The 20,685-nt window shown below is 33.1% G+C and overlaps 1 long non-coding RNA gene across 1 annotated transcript in view; it reads right to left on the bottom strand.

The window, feature by feature from the left end:
- Positions 1 to 20,685, bottom strand: part of LOC130542546 (uncharacterized) — a 327,904-nt gene that overhangs the window by 201,120 nt on the left and 106,099 nt on the right. The window lies entirely within an intron of this gene.

The following is a 20,685-nucleotide window of genomic DNA, read 5'->3' as shown; positions in this document are numbered from 1 at the left end:
AAAACACTGCAGATTTTCACATTTATAACTGCTCTTTAATTTTGTGATCTATTTGAATGACTGCCCTAGACAGCCTGAGATAGAAACTTCTTCTGCCCTGCAGGACAAAGAATTCACTTTTTTTCCCTTTTAAAGAATAGATAAGTAGACTTGTATAAAAATCAATAAATCATCTTCCAAGAACTTAAAATTATTTTACTTTTCAACAGTTAGTGTAAGAGTTTACCTGTCTCATTCAAGCTCTAAACATTAATATTACTATTAATTATTGCTAATTTGATAGTTAAAAATTATACCTAATTTCTGTGCTAATTTGTATTTCTTTTACTGTCAGATTGGGTGCATTTTCATCATTTTATCAATCACATGTATTTCCCCTTTTGTGAATTGCTTCCAGGTGTGCCATTTCCATTAATTGTGGGTCTTGACATTTTCTTCAGAATATCCTATAGACTATAGATATTATCTGATCACCTATTTATTACCAATAGTTAATAATTTTATTTTCTACTTGTAGTTATAATTTTTTACATTCACACAAAAATTTAATGTTTTTAGGTCAAATCTATTATTTTTTAATATATTTTACCATTTTTATACCCAGAAAGTTATTCTTGGGACACCTGGGTGGCTCAGTTGGTTGAGCGTCTACCTTTGGCTTAGGTCATGATCCCAGGGTCCTGGGATCGAGCCCCACATCGGGCTCCCTAATTAGCAGAGAGCCTGCTTGTCTCTCTCCTTCTGCTGCTCCCCTTGCCTGTTCTCTCTCTCTGCTTGTCTCTCTCTCTGTCAAATAAATAAACTAAAAAAAAAAAAAATTAAATCTATAAAAAGTTATTCTCATCTGGAGATGAGACAGATATTCACCTACATTTTTGTTTAGCTTTTTAATCTGTCCTTTTTCACACTGAGCACTTTAGTACACTTGGAATTAACTTTAATGAGCGTGGGAGAAATGCGTCCATATTGATTTCTTGCTAAATACTCTAATTTCTCAATATATTTTATTGAATAAAATGCAATTTTACTAATTATGTATTTCTTAAGGACTAAATATCAGATGAGAAATCACAAAAGAAAATCACACGCACTCAGTCATCAAGTCAGATATCAAGAGAAAGCCATCAGACTGCCTCCTAAGACTTTCTTAGCAAGGCAATTCCATGATGAATTTACTATATGTCAGAGTCTGGCTTTCTGCCTGACACAGTCCAAATCCTGATTTGTCAACACATCAAAAATAGATTTTTCTCTTAGGAATAGTATATCTAAACCAAACTCACACAAGACTAATATACAAAACCAAACTCACACAAGACTAATATATATTCACTGTCAGTGAATTCATTTACAGTGAGAAGTGTGTCACAATGACCACACACTCACGTCTCTGGGACCAGTGCATTCTGTTTCTGTGAGGCACACTAGCACATAGCTTGGAATAACAATGGAAAATGGAAGGCGGACAGGACTTGTTAACTGTTAATTCAAAGAACTGTCTGATTTTTTTGTCATTAGGCTACTGATGCATTAAAATGTAAACAATCATATGCTTCTTTATGGGGATTTTATGTACACAATTACGTACTGATTTCACCACTCAGCTCTCTGAGAACAAGCTCGTTTCCAAATTCCTAGGAATACCATTCCCTCTAACACCAATATGCTGATAATAATGCTGTTTCAGCTTATCAGTTTTCTTTGTTTTAAACTGCCTGCTTATTCTTATACCAGTTCAACTTTCCTTTAACTATGATGGTAATTAAATATGTTTTGATATCTAGAAGGGAAAATTCATTTTTACTCTACTATTTCAAGCTATTTGTTGCAATTTTTGCCTCTCTCTTATTTAAGAACAGTTTCAGAAGCACCTGAGGTTTTGAATAAGAAAAAAGAAGACATTTGAGAGTATTACTGAAATTAAATAAATATTGGAAAAACTGTCATCTTTAGACTCTCGGGCCTTCTCATTCACAAACACAATTTATCTCTTTATTGATTCAATGCTTGTATGTTAATAAAATCTGATTTTTTTATTCAGACTTTACATAATGTTCTATCTTATTTTTTATGTAGGGATTATGAACAGGATTCTTTTTCATTGTAACTTATTATTGTGGTATCTAGAAAAGTTATCAAAAGTATCCATTTAAAATAGTCTTATATCTGGGCCATTTGTTGAAGTGGCTCATTATAGTTTACCCATTTATACCTGTGAGATCCAGTTTCATCCAGATGCTTTTATTCATTGAGCAAAGATGTATGACCACGTACCAGACACAATGTGAAACTCTAAAGAAACACAGATAAAGAGTTTATAGCTAGTGCATAAAGGGAACTTGTTCTGGTAAATGGGAAAGAATGAAAAAAAGAAAAGTAGATGAGAGAGATGACATTGCAAAGAGAAAGAACAAATATCCAGTCTAGACATTTAACACATTACTATGTGTTGCTTTACAAATTTGCCTCAAATCGCTCTGCTCATCTTCGGTTAGAGATTTGTGCTTGGCTGTATTTTTCGTTGCTAATATGTGCAACTGCTCATCTCATTTGATTCATAAAGTGTTGCATTTTTAAATTTTCAGCAGACACTGTATTATTTTAAAGAATTATCATTCCAAAACGACTTGACTTTAGGCATCACTGCTCAGATATTTTTTAATCTTGAGGCAAGTGATCTATCTTTAAAATACGTACATCCTATAAGAATCACAGATATCACAGATATCCAAGAGGAAGATACTAGAATAACTGCCCTTTCTACCCTCAGCAAGTTTCCAGCAACGATTGTTCGCTTTGGAGTGAGGATGTTGAAAAGGTTCAGTAAAAGGAAGTAATACAAGTCCTGAAAAAAATAAACTGTGAGCCCAATAGACTTGATAGGTCATAAATATTAAAATTTCAATGCCCGGGACCTGAAGAATACTGGCATTTAACTATACAGTTGACATAGTGGATACTCTTTCCATAGAGGAAGTTGCTACTTTAACGAGACTGTCTTAGTCTGTTCACGCTGCTATAACAAAAGACCACAGACTTAGTGGCTTATAAACAACAAATTTATTTCTCACAGTTCTAGAGGCTGGAACTCCAAAATTAGGATGGCAGCATAGTCAAGTAAGGGCCCTCTTCCAGGCTGCTTCTCATTATATCCTCAGGAGTTGGAAGGGGCTAGAGATCTCTTCAGAGCCTCTTCTGTAAGGGCACTAATCTCATTATGAGGACCCTGCACTCATGACCTAATCACTTCCTAAAGGATCACCTTCCAAAGGACATCATGTTGGGCATTTCTGTTAACACAGAAATTTGGAAGGAACATAAGCATTTGGACCATAGAAGAGATAAGAATCTTTTCCAAATAGAATAATAAGAAAAATTATCAATTTAATAGATACCAGCTTTTTTATCCCTGCACCCAGGAAATTTGCAGATTTCATTGTACTTTTTGTCTGCAATTTGTTCCTTTGTATATTCATAAAGAAATATACTTATAAGTTGGACACTCTTCTAAATAATTTACATTCAGCTTTCTGTTTTCACATTGCTTCCATACTAGAGAGTAGTATGGCAATACATATTTGATGGGTAATAGAGTAGTACTGTCCATCCTGAGGCTCCCTTATTTTTGCTATAAATAGCAATTGTATGAAAATACAGAAAATACAGAAAAAATTCCAGCAAGATGTGGGGACGTATTTCTGGGATATCTCCGAACTGGTGGAAAAATTATAGTGCTAGCTTGCTGGGGCTATATTTCTTTGCCATGTTATTGGTGCTGCTGTGCTTCTAATTTGAAAAGTAAACTGAATTATGCTATTACTGGGTCAGCTTTTGAATATATGGTCAATATGTATTTTAAAATTTTCCAGCAAAGGGGAATCCTATATGTTTATTTGACTTTGAAGTTTCTAGGAATGTGACTGTTTGTATAAGAATGATGTAACAACATATAAAACCCCAAAATACAGAATGTATATTTTTGTAATTCATGAATTATTTTCAAACAACATTTTTAACTCTGAACTGAAATCACAGCACATAACCATATGGTCCTTCAGTGAAGTGTTACATCATAAGCAATATCACCCTGACAAGCCTTTTCTGTTATCAGCTATCTGGCATAAACTTAAGTAGCCCAAAGATCAAGAATTCAGTCTTCTTTTCTTTTATTTTTTCTCTTCTTTTCTTTACTTTTCTTTTTTTTCCTTTTCTTTCCCTCCTTTCCTTTCTTTTCCTTTCCTTCCCTCTCATTCTTTTACTCTTTCTTCTTTTTCTACTTTTTTAAAAAGAAATACCTCTTTGCTTCGCTCCAGAAAAATCCACAAATTAAGAACTTAAAAGAGTAGCAAGAAACAATGTGGTGTAGAGGAATGAATATTAATCTGGAAATCAAGAGATGTCGGTTCTAATTATATTTTCACTGGATTTCAGCTGGATTACTTATGTGATATCAAAGAAAATCAAACCTAGTGGCTTTCAGACTTCCTTTAATAAAACAAAGTGATTGGCCTAAATAATCAATGCAAAAATATTTTGACATTGTCACATATCCATGTTTAATGGCTGTTGGATGTTGCAGAGTAAGAATTAGGTTAACTGATGGTCATTAAATTTACCATAATGAATAAGCATATGCTTGAGCTTATATTAATTAGTTTAATGTAAGTTTAAATAAATACAACTGAGACTGTTGAACAAAATTATTTCAGCTCTTTTGCTTGCATTTTATTTTCTAACTATGATTATGTGTCATGTGAATTATGATTAATTTACAAGTAAGGGTCAATATAGTAAATATGCTATGCCGCTACATATAGAAATATAACCTCTAAATAGATTTCTCAATAGCAAGGTGAATATAATCAAATTCAAAAACTGAAGTTTGAATTCATATCACTTTTCTGCATGTAGAAATTACCTGCTAAGAAAATAGACTGGTCCCTTTTAAGGCAAACTTCATAATGTGTAATAAGATACAAGGGGAGATTTTACCATTACAGAGTAACAAATTTTGCTGACTGGAACTTTGCCACAGTGCCTCCCGATGCAGAAGAGAATAAACAGTTTATAAACTGAGCTTTGCTGGAGTAATTGTCTTCATTAGCACAATTTTCTTCTGACCCTGAATTGACCCTGGAGCTCTAATTACCTTAAGTTTAAGTATAATTGTGAACATACGGTAAATGAAGAATACACGAACCTGAGTGAATTTACAAAGTCAGCTATGTAAAAACAGATTCTTAGAGGTCAAAACTAAACTAATATGTAAATACATAATGATTTTCACCTCCAGAAATAGAGGTTATTCTCTCTCTCAAAATAATTACTATCATTCTAGCCTCATAAGTATGCGTTATTGCTTTGTAAGTCAAGCTGATTTCAAATCTTACTTTTCTTTTAATTTTGTAATCCTTATTATAGTATTTTATGTTGATCTCTTCTCATTTAAAAATGTTCCTATTTTCTTAATGCAGACACAATTGACCTTGTCCAGAACAATCCTGTTTTTATATGAAATTTCAAGCTGGTGAAGGCGTATATAAAAGGAAAAATGCTGCAAGCTGTAAATGTGGCTCAGTTTACATTCTCCAAACTCAGCATGTCTAAACGGCCCTCTTTACCCCAATAAGCATCTATCTATACTTACTCTTTCCAAAATGGTTCTAGTTGCTTTGAAATCCCAATTGCTGACCACTCTTCCATCGGGTAAAATTCAAGTAAATAATGTAAAGAAATAAAGGCTTTGCAGTGAACTTTTATATATGTGATTGTACAATGCAGTCCCAATTATTTGGAAAGCTAAGGGTTGGGCACTCACCTGGAACTTGAATGAGGAGACCCATAATAATGATTTCCATTTCCACTTTATGTTTTAATGTAGAAAGTATTTGCAGAAGTATTGTGTATGTTTTAATTCCCTACTATTTAATACTAATGTTTAGCCATGAATAATGTATATTTGCTGACTGGCTCCTTTATTGTGAATAAGTCAATGAAATTATTTGTACTTCAAAGAAACAATCTATTTCTTAATATTCTTTGTATTATCTGAGGTATATTTAGGGAAATTATCACATTAGCTTACCACCAATTATAATATTACTGATATAAAAAATAAAGACCAGGACGCCTGGGTGGCTCAGTCAGTTGAGGGTCTGCCTTTGGCTCAGGTCATGCGGGATCGAGTCCTACATGGGACTCCCTGCTCAGTGGGGAGTCTGCTTCTCCCTCTGCCTGCCCCTTCCCCTGCTTGTGTTCTCTCTCTCTCTCTCTCTCTCGGACAAGTAAATAAAAAAAAGTAAATAAAGACCACATAAAGAATGATTATAGAAAAGTAATTAGGAGACATCTGAAGTTAATTTTGATGGAATTATTAATTGAAAGCCAAAGAAAGTACATGATTTAGATCAAGCAAATAAATCTTCCTAACTCAAAGCTCCATCACCATTTCATTTTGGTATTAAAACATTAAAGTATCTGACTGAAAGTTCCAAACACATTGCCAACAATCGGGTCATGTTTACATTTTAACAAAACTATGGTTTCCATTCTCTCCCACATCTGAAGCCTGAACACATTATCCAAAGCTTCCTCAATACACTAGCAAAGCTACTGATAACAACACAAGGTATAGAACATAGTGAAATTAGAGAACAGATGCATCTTTGAGATAGAGAAATGGAAGAAGAGTAATCCCTCACCTACCATTGTGCTTGGAACACAGTCAACAGGACTGAGGTAATGACAACGTATGAATGACTGATCCACTGAACTATGACAATGACCCTGAATGCAAAAACACTGAACAACACCATTACTACAGTGCTTACCACTATGGCAAAAACCTAATAGAAATACATTTGAATTATAGCATTACAGAGTTCACTCTTAAATTCTCCTTTCCTTAACTAAAGGATAATGCAACTGCGCTGGTCCTCTCTGGTCCTCACAGTAAACACTTCTACTTCTATGAAAAAAAAAAAAAAAAGAAGTCCTGTGAAATAGATGCACATATAATATGAATACGAAGATAGAAAAGCTACTTTGTTACCTGAAAACTATTGTATAGGGAGAGTCTTGATTTTTAATTGCATAAAGAGAAGGGGTTCCTTGTGCCGTAAGTCATACGCTATATGTTATTCATGGTTACAACACGGATGATATTGAGTATTTAGAATTCCTTCATAAGATTTTCAAAAAAGAATGTTTCTGTAAACACTGCATTTTGAATTCTATCCTGAATAGATATTTGCAAGCAGTGATGTTGTTCCATATTAAATTATGATTTTTATTTTCCTCAAATTTTCTATTACGAATTCTTACTGTAATCCATCCTAATATCTTAAAAAGTTCAAAGTGAGGACATCTTATACAACATAATAAATGTTTTCTGCTGTAGATGAAACTCATTTCTCTTTCTTTCTTTCTGAATGTAGGATATCTGGCCACTAATCTTTATCATATAAACTTAAGTTTTTTTGTGTGGGGAATGTTATTAAGCACCACATCAATCCTATATTTATAATACCTATATATAAACATTTGGGCAATGAATTAGACAGTCAAACCATTTTTTTCCTTTCTTTCGAATTTTGCATTTGTACCTATATTGTTCTTTTGAAATAAGACACTTTTCTCATTGAATTTGTTTTCTCACTGGATTTGTTTCACAATGGTCTGCTTTCTGATTTAACACTTTGGATAAAAATTTTAAGAATGGTATGAGGATCCTGGTAATTTATTATGATTCTATAACCTTTTCAGTTCTGAAATTTCTGAAATATAAAGAATCATAGAAAATTGTGACTGTAAAAGACAACCCAGGAGCATCTAGATTTTCCATTCTTTGTTGTTGAAGTTGTTTCATTTTTTAAGACTGATTCTACATATAGCTTTATAGGCACTAACTTTTTAAAGCGTCTAAAAAATATCTCAAATTGCCCCACAATCCCCAATTCTATGGACTGTACTTTAAACTGACAAAGTTGTTAATATTTATTTGTCAGAAACATTCTTATGAGTGAAAAGAAGCCAGAAAGACTGAAAAGATACTATGTCAGCAAAATATAAGTGAAAATTTATCAAGGATAGCAACATTAATACCACTTAAATTAATATTTAGGAAAAAGCCGCTCAAACTCATGAAAATTATAGATAAATATATTACAGCAAATACATTTATCTCAAAAGAATTTTGGAAATTAGCAGCAAACAATTAACTCCAAAAATTTCAAAAGAGCAGAAGAACAAATTTTTAAAAATTCAAATAAGCAAATAATGTTGATAAAAGCACTTATTAATAAAATAGATGCAAAAACAAAGAAATTAATTTTTGATGCTCATTCTTTGAATAAGTGATAAATTACACAAATATCTAGCATTAATAGTCACAAGGAATGAGAAGAGAAAAGCAGAGAGAAATAAAATTTGGAATGAAAAAGAAAGCAAAACTGTGATGCAACAGAAATTGAAATATATATAACAATAACCAGAACAAATTTTATGCCAATAAATTTAAAGACCTAAAAGACCTAAATGTAATGGATAGCTTTCTAGGAAAATATAAATTATCAAATTTGACTCATGAAGATATAACAAACCTAAAGAAAATATAACCATTAAAGAACTTGAACAATAGTCAAGTTTCACAAAGGACAGTAAGAAGACATTTTTTTATATGTTTTACCATATCTTCAAGAGACAGTTAATTCATAATTTACACAATATATTTCACAGACAGATATGAAGTGGAAAAGATATTCAACTGATTTTTAAGGAATAGTATAACTTTTATCCCCAAATTGGAAAAATCTGCAGAGAATTCATAAATATTTTTCACTTATAAGTTTAAATGTGAAAAGAGTATTTTCAGATAAAATCAAGGTAAGTACCAAAAATAATATATCAGAACAAAGTAGTACTAATTCTTTGACTACAAGAATATTTCGTCATCATACAAAGCTATCAGTGTAATTTGCCCAATAAACAGAAAAATCATTCCATAAAATCAAACAACTCTTCTTAATAAGAAAAAAAACAACTTAGCAAAGTAGGCATAGATGAGGTTTCTTTTCTACTGAAAAATTACAGCAAACAGTATACATTTTGTATATTTATGCTTTACCTTCTTTATTAACAAAAAAAAAATACTGACTAATTTGGTCTACTCTTTTTCTTTTATATACTTATGTACTTCATTAACTTCTAATTTTATCCTTATTTATTTCACATTTTCTCATTTATTTTGTGTTTTTCTAGTTTTCTGATCTGGAGATTTAATTTATTTTAGCTATATATAGTGATTAACTTTTTAAGGCTATATTTTTTCCTATATTCATTGACTTTATATCTAAATATTAGGTTCTAATGTGTGGTATTTTAATTATTATGCTATCATAGGGATTAGTAATTCTAAGAAAAAATGATGAACTGATTCTCAGTTTTATCCAAAGAACTAGTTTGTAAAATTGAAATAAAAAAAAAATTTAAAACAACATTATTAAAAAGAGTTAGTATTGATTGGTTCAAGATTAGAAGCATAAATAAATAGGACAGAATTTTGGTCAGAAGGACATGCAGAAGGATATAAATGAATTTGATACTAGGTAAATTTGGCTTTTAAGTTTAAGAGGAGAAAGATGAAATATTTAATGAGTAAAGTTTAAACATTTGATCATTTGGGAGAAAACAAATGCTAAATCTCTATTAAAACTTTACATAACAGTAGGCTTCAGATGGATTAAAGATGTACACATAATGGAGCATAAATATGTAGAAGAAAACAAATGGTTTTATATTTTTAATCTTAGGTGTGGAAAGTGTTCCCAAAAAGACACTAAACCTTTATATAGTTTCTGAGTTGTGGGATTTATAACCTAAAATGTAGAACATCTTAAGAAAGGATCTATGACACAATAAAAAGAACAGTGACAAAACTGGAATTAAAAATTTGCAACATGCAATTATAAAAATAATTCATATTCAGTATATAACAAGCAATACATATAAAAATATCTACAATATATATCAACAATATATAAAGAGCTCTTACCAATGAATAAAATAAGAACAATTCTCTAAAAAGAAAACTGAGCAAAATGCACTAGCAAAATCCACCTCTAAAAAGGTGCCCTTTTGAGGTACCTGGCTGGCTCAGTCGGTACAGCATGTGACTCTTGATCTCGGGGTTTTAAGTTCGAGACCCCCATTGAGTGTAGAGGTAACTTAAAAAGTAAATAATTAGGTGCCCTTTCATAAATATTTGAACATGTGTGCAAATATATACGTACCCATTTATATATATGCACATGTAAATATGTGCTATAGTTAAAAATTATAAACAATGCCTATGTCTGTTATAAGGAAGTAGAAAAAACAAACTACAGCACATAAGTACCATGTGTAGTATGTATGAAGTTATGAAGAAGTTATGAAGTTATTAAGAAGAATGAGGTATATCTACATCGAAATATTTTCCAAGATATGTGTGTTTATCTATGCACCTGTGTGTATTTTTATGTGTGGAAAGAGAGATTAAAAAGTACAAAAGACAGGGAAAAAAGAGAGAGACCCTAAGTGTGGCTAAATCCAGGGTATACAATGATATGGTCAAGGAAGAGTGTGGGATGTCAGAATTCTCTTATTGTGTACTATTTAGTGTTTGATATTTCTATAATACACATATAATTTTAATTAAAAATAAAGTCTTAATTTTAAAATATCAGATTAGGATACTTAGAATTCTATTTTTATTTATTTCATCCTTCATATCTAATTGACACTATAAATTTTTAATATCTTCACAGATGCCCATCTGCAGTCATACATTTTGAATTCTCAAAGTCGGATTATTAAAATGCAAGGGAGACATTTAAAATATTATTCAGATATTTAAGAAGAGGTTCATCCATTTCCATATCCTCTGCAGAGTCTGGTAAAAAAATCTTATTCCGTGTTTGTTTTGTTTTTGGTTTACTATACATGAAACATTAAAGTCTATAGGAGAATAGGATCACTGCTATCTTGAGAGTGTGGGATGGGTGTTTTGAGTAACTATGGAGAAAAGCTTTATGTAGAGCTTTGACAATCAGAAAATGGCACAAAAATGTTAAAGTAAAAAAATATATATGTATTTTGAAGTCTTACAGAATACTTAATTTGCATTAGTAGGGTTTTTACTTATAATTTAAATACCAATTGTTAAAAATGACCTTGTCAAAATATATAAAATTAAATGTGTTGCTATATAATTGATTAACCACATAAATAATTGAAGTTCAGTAAAAATACGAAAATGGAAAAAAAACCATTATAATAGCGGGTCATTAAAACAGTTTGTAGATTACCTGATAGATATCATATGCAGTAAATGTTTAACAAATATTAATTTAAAAATACAAATAATGTTTGGTATTCACTGAGTGCTCCTTCTGTGCCTGGATTTGTGGCAATTTTGATACATGTATTATCATACTGTCTCATCACAACAACCCAAAGCATCAACTCTATGGATCACAGATCCCTGACAAGGCTACCATCTAGTGGTGATTTATTTAAACTTTAATCTGATTCAAGCTACCTCAGAATTGTTATTCTGGCACCCCAGGGAACACAGCTAGGGAATTCAGAGGGACAAAAATTAAAATTGTTGAATAACTGATTTGAAGATAGCACAGAATCCTAAATTAATGATGTTGTAGACTACTTCTGCGCATTCAAATATGCCCATTTTGACAGATTGTGTTAAGGGATCTGAGCACTATAAAAATACACAATACATAATATTGTGGGCACTGAGAAACATAATTTACAAATGTTACTATTTTGGGAAAAACGCATGATTTTAATTAAATTTTTATATCATCTAAACTAATACTATGTTCAACTCACGGGCTACATATATTACAGAATATTAAAGGATAGCTGGGTATAAAGAGAAGGGAAAAATCTGAAATATATACTGGGATAAATAAGAAGAGAAAAAAGTTGAAACTACCTATCCACACAGCAAACTATTAGTGCTGTCGAACCACGTCCCTCAAGTGCAAATCTGGTGGTATTCGGATTTTTGGACATGGCCTTTAATAAGCTCATAAATGGTTTCTATGGCACAACCCACATCCCACCCAAAAACTCCATGCACTTGAAACTGAGCAAGAGATCTCATGAGACTTCACACTCAATTACAAAGTACTCTGAAGGGTGGCTTTATTCTGGTTTTCTCAATTAATTACAGCAAGTGTCACCATGGACAGCTTGCGGCAGTTAATTGAATTTGACAGGTTAACTTGAGAGCCCTATTCACTGAATGCACTAGAGACTTGGGGTGGGCAAAAGGGCTGCCCAAGACAGAAAACAGAAGACTTCAAGTAAAGAAAAAAATAGTGGAGTCAGCACTGGGCAGCTTGGAAATATTTATCTCCAATAGAGAAGAATGACGAGAGAATACATCAGTGACATACCATTTCATTATTCTTATTTTCTATTAGACTGTTCAATTTGCTTCTATTTTGGAGATTTCTGTGCTTAGATTTTATAATTTTGGAGGTTTTTGAAATATTTTAATAGGTACACAAAATTAAAATATAGTGCTTTCAAAAAAATATATTGCTCTTTCATGTTTCTGACTGGCCACACCCAAAGGCCATAGCAACATAATTTTAAGCTCAAAATTGATCTTTTTTCTTCTCCCCACTTTAAAATTATCTTCTGCTCCAATTTTCCCCATGTTTGTCAAAACACTGGCATCAGAACAGTCAACCTAATTCGAAATACCTTCTTTGACTTCTCCTGTACTTTTACTTTCTTGGCTTCCACTAACACCTTTCAGTAATTCTCATTGCTTCTCTTCTTCAAATACCTCTAAAATCCCTGTTCTAGTCTCATGACGATTTCTGTAGTTCAGAATATCATTATACTAGCCTATATAGTGATAACTTTAAAAAAATTATTACACCATGGATGACATCCCTGCCTTCATTTTCTGGTTCTCTCTGTGCTCCTGTTCTTGTGCCCAACTTCTGCACAGTGTTGGTGTGAGACTTTTTCTGAAATGCAAAACTGTTTATGTTATTTCCATCTCTAGTTAAGACTGTGAGACTAATGGTTGCGTTAAATGTATTAATTAAGACTGAAATTTAAATAGGCACATTTGGGCTAGTGGCTACTTGTATTGAAGAGTGCTCTACAGGAAACTTAAAAATACAATTTAAAATATAAAGCCTAAAATGAAATTCTAAAGAGACATTCCACTTACCTAAAATAAAGCATGAAAAGAGAAACAGAGGAACACAATTCAGGGAGAAATAAATAGGAAACAAATAATAAAATGGTAGAGCCAAACTCAATCATATCATATCAAAGATTAAATTGAATGTTAATGGTCTATACATTCCAGATAAATGGTAGAGATTTTTCCCTACTGGATTTTTTTTTTTTTTTCAAAAGAAGCTGGAAATCTCTATGGCGACTATAACATATACATTTTAAAGATAAAGTCTTGGGGTGTCTGGGTGGCCCAGTTTGTTAAGCGTCTGACTTGGTTTCAGCTCAGGTCATGACCTCAGGGTCCTGAGATAGGGCCCCACATCAGACTCCATGTTCAGAATGGAGTCAGCTTGAGATTCTCTCTCTCCCTCTCCCACTGCCCCTCACACTCATGCTGTCTCTCTCTCAAATAAATAAATAAATAAATAAATAGAATCTTTAAAAAATTTAAAAAAATAAAGTCTTAGGTTGCAAGTAACATGATGATTAAAGATATATAACACAAACAGTAAGCTGGAATACCTATTTGAATAAAAACAAAGTGGATTTCTGAAAAGGAGGGATCATTGGAGATAAATGGAAGGCATTTCATCAAGATGAAGGTTAAAAGAATAGAGAAAAGACATAACAATCATAAATACGCACACCTCCAAAGCAAAGTTTCCGAATACATCAAAGAAGCACTGATAAAACGAAAGAGAGGAACAGGCAAATCCACAGTTTTAACTAGATCTTTTCACACTCCTAGTGACTGATAGAATACACAGTAAACAGAATCAGTAAGGATACATTTGGAACAATACTACTACCACCTTGGCCTCGTAGACATTTGTAGAACACCTCATCAAACAACTGCAAAATACTCATTTTTTTCAAGTGCATATGGCATGTGAATCGAGGCACACCCTGTAGTAAGCCATAAAACAATTCTGCATAACTTCAAAAGTTGAAATCTTACAGTGTGTGGCTTCTGGCCTCCGTAAAAATTAATACAGAAATTAATCACCACATTGTTGGACTCAGCATTCCTATTAAATATAAAATAAAGTTAATAAGTTAGAATTTATCAAAATTAAACTTAAGCTCACTGAAACAGAAAAATAAGAAAAAGAAATATCATACATTGGGAGAACATAGTTATGAAACACATCTGATAAAAGACTTGACTCATAAATAAATAGAGTTCTTATAAATCAATAATAAAAAGAAAAGCATTTCAATTAAAACATGAGATAGATAAATGGACCAATGGAATAGAATAAAGAGCCCAGAAATAGACGTGCATAAATACAGTCAATTGATCCTTGACAAAGGAGCAAAGGCAGTAGGATGTAGCAAAGACAGTCTTTTCAACAAACGGTTTTGAAATAAGTGGACATCCACATGCAAAATATTAATCTAGACAGAGACCTTACAGCTTTCACAAAATTTAACTCAAAATGGATCACAGACCTAAATGTGAAATGTAAAACTAGGAAACTCCTAGAAAATAACACGATTAAAAAAAAACCAGATGACCCTGGGTATGATGACCTTTTTAGATACAATACCAAAGGCACAATTATGAAATAAATCATTGATATGCTGGACTTCATTAAAATTAAAAACTTCTGCTCTGTGAAACACAATGTCAAGAGAATGACAAGACAAGCCATAGACTGAAAGAAAATTATTTACAAAAGACCCATCTGATAAAGGACTATTATCCAAAATATACAAAGAAACCTTAAAACTCACACTAAGAAAACAAACAACCCAATTAAAAGTGGGCCAAAAACATTAACAGACACCTCATCAAGGAAGATAAACAGATGACAAATAAGAATATAAAAAGATACTCCACACCATAGTCATCAGGAAAATGTAAATTAAAACAACAATGAAATACTACTATACACCTACTAGAATGGACAAAATCCAGAACACTGGTGACACCAAAATGTTGTGGAAAATGTGGAGCAACAAGAATCGCTGGTTAAGAATGTAAATGGTGCAGCCACTTTGGAAGACAGTTTAGCAGTTTCTTACAAAACTAAATATACTCTTAACATACGATCCAGCAATTGTGCTTTTTATTATTTACCCAAAGGAGCTGAAAACTGTTCACACAAAAATCTACACACAGCTCTTCATAGCAGCTTCATTAACGGTTGTCAAAACCTGAATTTGCCCAACATGCCCTAAAGTAGGATAAATGGATAAACTGTGGCACATCCAGACAATGGAATATTATCAAATGCTAAAAAAAATTTTAAATGAAAAGATATGGAGGAAACTTAAGTGTATACTACCAAGTGAAAAAAGCACATACTACTACGTGAAAGAAGTCCTATCTTCCTTATTTATTTCTGTTTAACTTTTTTCACCACTGTCCCCACATAACAATAAAATCATCCTAGAATTATGCTAATCTTAAGGTTCTAGTGAATCCATGTATAGGAGGACCTATCCATGTATAGAAAGATGTTATTTGCATAAATGTTGTTTCATGTTAATCTCAATCGGTGCTGTGCAGAATTACCTTGCAGATCAGTTTGTCTAAGATGGTTTTTGGAGTGATTTCTGCAATAATTTTGCAGCTAATTTAAAATATACCAAATAAACTATTTTCTATGAACTCTGTCATTCTTTGCCATACAAGTAAGTTTCAGATCATCAATGAGGTTGTTCTTTCAGTACTCAAAGGGAATGTTTGTACTTTTTCCAATAATAGACTTTTTTCAGACTATTAAATTCAGTACAAAAGTCTTCACAATTTTAATTTATTAGCATCGCCCACATTTTAATTATGTACAAATCTGTATTTTATATAAATGCAAAAGCAGAAATCATGTGGCCACTAGTAGATTAATTTCACTGCACTTATCTCCATTCTTTTTCTTCTTCTTTTTTTTTTTTTGAGAGAGAGAGCACACAAGCATGAGGTGGGGGGAGGGACAGAGGGATAGAGAAAACCTTAAGCAGGCATGGAGCCTAAGGCAGGCTTGATCCCACTACTCCAAGATCATGACCTGCGCTGAAATCAAGAATTGGACGCTTAACCGACTGAGCCACCAGGTGCCTCATTATTTTTCTTAACTGCTACTTGAAACTGTACCGTACCATACATATACTTTATGTATCAGTTTGTACTCAATTTTAAGTTAAGCTGAAGCTATGTTTCCCAGAATTTTATGCACTATATGTTCTATTGGAGTTGACCAAAATAGGAATTTGTTTGAGAATTGGAAGGTAGAAGTAAAGCAGCTATCATTACTCTTTGGAGGTCATTGGATTAGATGCCCTGACAGACAGAAAAAGTGGTTTCATCTTGTTTTGCTCTATATACAGCTCTTTTCACTGTCTTTCATCAGATACTTGGCTAGAGACCTTTAAAAGCAAGAGCTTTGCAATTTGGATAATTTGCCCTAGACTTTTTCCTTAACTTCTCTTGTGTTTCCATTTCATTTGGTAGCTGAACATTACTGGCTTCTCAGAATCTCCTATAATTCCTCCCGTCAGTTCTTTAATAGGGCTGGCTAGTGATCTCACAAATCCCCCTTCCAGACCCTTTCTTCTTTAGTCTCTCCCATAATTAAATAAGGTCTTATTCTCATAACTAACCCCTAATCCATAATTCTCATGGCAGATTTCTTTCCTTGCTTAGATCCTATTGATAGTTATTTTATAAGCAATAAGGAACACTTCAGTGTCTTACATAGTGTTGGTTTGTCAGATGTTGCACAATATAAAATAAGGCAATTGTTCTACTGTTTTTAGTTTTACCAGTTTCTCCAGAATATGGTTATTCCTACTTCATACTACTTAGGTGTTGGAAAAAAATTATAAATATTTCCTTTTCATAAATCTAAAAATTAATTCAGAAGGAAAATTATGTAATTTAATGAATTTCATTTCAAGTGCAATACGGATTTGGAAACTTATCTTTGTTAAGCAAATAATTAGTTATGGAAATTTTTACTTGATAATTAGAAAAGAAGCAAAGGCTCATTTTTACAGAGTCTTAATGATTCCTTTACTTTGGATAGTTAAACAAAAGAAAATCCTTTGTTGTTAAGTTTAATTCACTTTTTCTCCTTTGCACTGTACATTCTTTTGCAGTTTTCAAGGTCATAGTTAATACACAATGAAGGATACCTTTATTTCACCAGGGGACATAGTAAATGGTAGATTTACACTTAAAAGCAAAAGCTCTGTCTTTAGTATGGCGAGATTCAGCTCCCTTCTTTGTACTTCAATTCCCAGTTCTTTGCAGTTTCCTCTCCTATACAAGTATTCATTATCACAGGGAGGAAGTCTTGTCACATGCAGTGACAAATTGTTTCATTTATTTAAAATAGAGCCTTTGTATTTCACTCCATATGCTAATGCAAACACATCTTTAATGATTAGGAAAAGATAAAATCCCTACCTAGAAGGAGCAGAAATTTCTCAGCGTTCACAGGCTTATAAACAAACCACATACTGAGTTGCCAGTTCAGCCGCCTGAACAACAGTCCCCTCTTAATCAGTAAATCATTATGCCTATAACAACATCAACAACAAAAAGTTGTCCAGTCTGGCTTCATATCTTGCTTTTCACTTTCACAAAATTTATTCCAGAAGAAATCCCACTACTTTACTGACTCAAAAAGACAGACTTTAGAAGTCAAATAAGAGTCCTATCCTGTCTCTAAATTAAGGCCCAAGCCATGTTGCTTATGAATTTGCTAAATCATGATTGTCAAACTCTTCACCATTAAATCTTGTCAAATGATTGCTCCCCAAATATCACTAATACAACCTGTTAATATGCCAAAACGAAGTTTCTTTCTTACTGTGGTAGAAGAGAATACCACCTTACAAAGCTTTGGCAGTGTCTTGAAGGGGGATACATACAGCAAGAAGTTCCTATAGTTTTGGTGTCTCCTGGTTTATAAGCTACCTTCTTCAGTCTAAAATATATTGTGTCATAGGTATCACTTAAGACTTTTTTCAATAAGATTATAGGAATAACGGCCTCCATGTGCCAATACATATTATTAAAAGATAAAGCCTTGCTTAGGTGTCCTTCCACTGACCCTTAAATAATTTTTTCCTACATTTGAGCAGATATTTAGCTTCTGAAGGTAACCAAGCTGCCCCAAGTCTGGTCTGAAGGCCATACCAGATCTGGGTGAAAAAGGCTAACGTGTCAAAGTTACCTCTTTTATCTAACAAGACTACCATTCCGTTACAGTGGCAAATAGTGGCTAAGGAGAATTCAGCAGTTCATGGATTTCTAGCTGCCCTTTTATACCTACTTGAAGAACCACTTCCTCTGGGAAATCTCCTAAGTTCTCTCATGGGATTTGTAATTATCCAGCATCAAATTCTATTATTACAATTATGTGTGCATTTCTTCACATTCCCTATCAGTCTGTTCTTAGTCCTTAAGATTAACTGAGGGTGGCTCCCTCAGTTAATCTCCTGACTCTCGGTTTCAGCTCAGGTCATGACCTCAGGGTAATGAGATTGAGCCCCATGTTCAGCCCCAAGTTGGGCTCCATGCTCAGCAAGGAGTCTGCCTGAGATTCTCTCTCTCCCTCTCCCTCTTCCTCTGACCCTACCCTGCTCATGCATACACTCTCTCTCTAAAGTAAATAAATAAGTCTAATCAAAAAAAGGGTAAAATATGCATAATGAGGTTCAGTATCCAAAATGTCAAGAAATGCCGCTTGAATAAATGAACAAAGTAATTTATACTGATCTGCGAAATACTAATTCTCTCCTAGAAATATGATAATAAAAATGCCCTTAGTAATTGGAAGGGGGGAGATTATATCCAAATGTTTAAAAAAAAACTCTTAGATTATTGGATTCATCTTAATGGGAGTGTAAAAAGCACGATTCTCAAAATGTCAAAGGTGATTCTTTTACAGAAATCATGATTAGATGTCAAAATTTTAGTTACTTATTATTTGAGAATCAGCAGAAAGACAAGAAAGAATTTGAGGGCAAGGAATGCTGAATTTAAAATTTCAAGTTATATAAAACTGATCAAATGTTTACAATAAAACCAAAACCTTCAGAGTGGTTGCTTTCTCAATAATTAAAAAAAAAAAAACCAGAGCTAAGGGGTTTTCTAAAATTAATCTCAAAAGTTAAATGACTCTGCAAGATTTAGACCTTTACCACTGCTACTCAAACAAGGTTACATTCTCTCAGAGATCTAGAAAACTACAAGGCAGCCTTATTAGAAAACCATAGAGGGGCATCTGCGTGGTTCAGTTGGTTAGGTGTCTGACTCTTGATTTCAGCCCAGGTCATGGTCTCAGGATTGTGGGACTGAGCCCCAGCATCGGACCCTACGCTGGGCATGGAGACTGCTTAAGATTCTCTCTCTTCCTCTGCCCCTTCCTGCCATTTTCTAGAATGAATGAATGAATGAATGAATGAATGAATGAATGAATAAATAAATAAATAAAATTTTAAAAAATTTTTAAAAAGTTGAAGAAGAAAAAACAAAAAGAAAACTCTCTAGAACAATGGTACATAACAATTCATACAGTTCTGTTGTACGAACCATTACCAGTCTGCTAAGAGGTAAGGAGCCATACTAGAATGTAAATCACTTCTATCTCTAAGTATACTAATTTTATTCAGCTAACATTTTCTTCCTAGCAAGACTTTCTTGAGGAAGATTTACATTCGGGTGCAAGCTTCTTATCCCATTGTGAACCATATTTTTCATGGACCACAAGTCAAATGGTAGAAGTGACAGTGCTTTTCAAGTGCCTTTTGCCTATACCAGGTCTGAATATGCTTCTGAAAGTTTTCTTATTTTGTTTTGGAGAATGAATATGAATAAAGAACTTTATTAGAACCCAGATTATTTGGTGGTGATTTAATGCAAGATGAAGTAAACTAAAACAAAACTGGATCAGAATCTTTCTTTTCCTTACGAATCATCTCAGTTCCTTTGAAAGAAATCCAGTACTACTGTAGTGGGTTGAATGGTGGTTCTACAAAAGATACGTTCACATCCTACTCCCCTAAAGTAACCTGTTAATGTTACCTTATTTAGAAAAAGGGTCTTTGCACATGTAATTAAGGTAAGGACATTGAGATGAGGATTACCTGGTGGGACACGTGTCAAGTGATGAATGGCCTTATAAGAGACACACAGAAGAGAAAACAGGCAGAGGGAAGGCAATGTAAAACAGAGGCAGCCATTGGAGTTTGGCCCCAAGTCAACGGAGCTGGCAACCAGCAGAAGCTGGAAGAGGTAAGGAACAGATTCGGCCCTTCTGGATTTCAGACTCCTAGACACCAGATTTGTGAGAGAAAAAATTTTTGCTGTTTTAAGCCACAAAGTGTGTGGTATTTTGTTATGGCACCCAGAAGGAACTACTATAACTACTTTCATGTTTTATGTTATCTAAAATTCCGTGTAAATCC

Source organism: Ursus arctos, unplaced genomic scaffold (genome assembly GCF_023065955.2).
Source record: "Ursus arctos isolate Adak ecotype North America unplaced genomic scaffold, UrsArc2.0 scaffold_37, whole genome shotgun sequence".
NCBI lineage: Eukaryota > Metazoa > Chordata > Mammalia > Carnivora > Ursidae > Ursus > Ursus arctos.
This window is presented reverse-complemented; position numbering and strand designations above follow the sequence as displayed.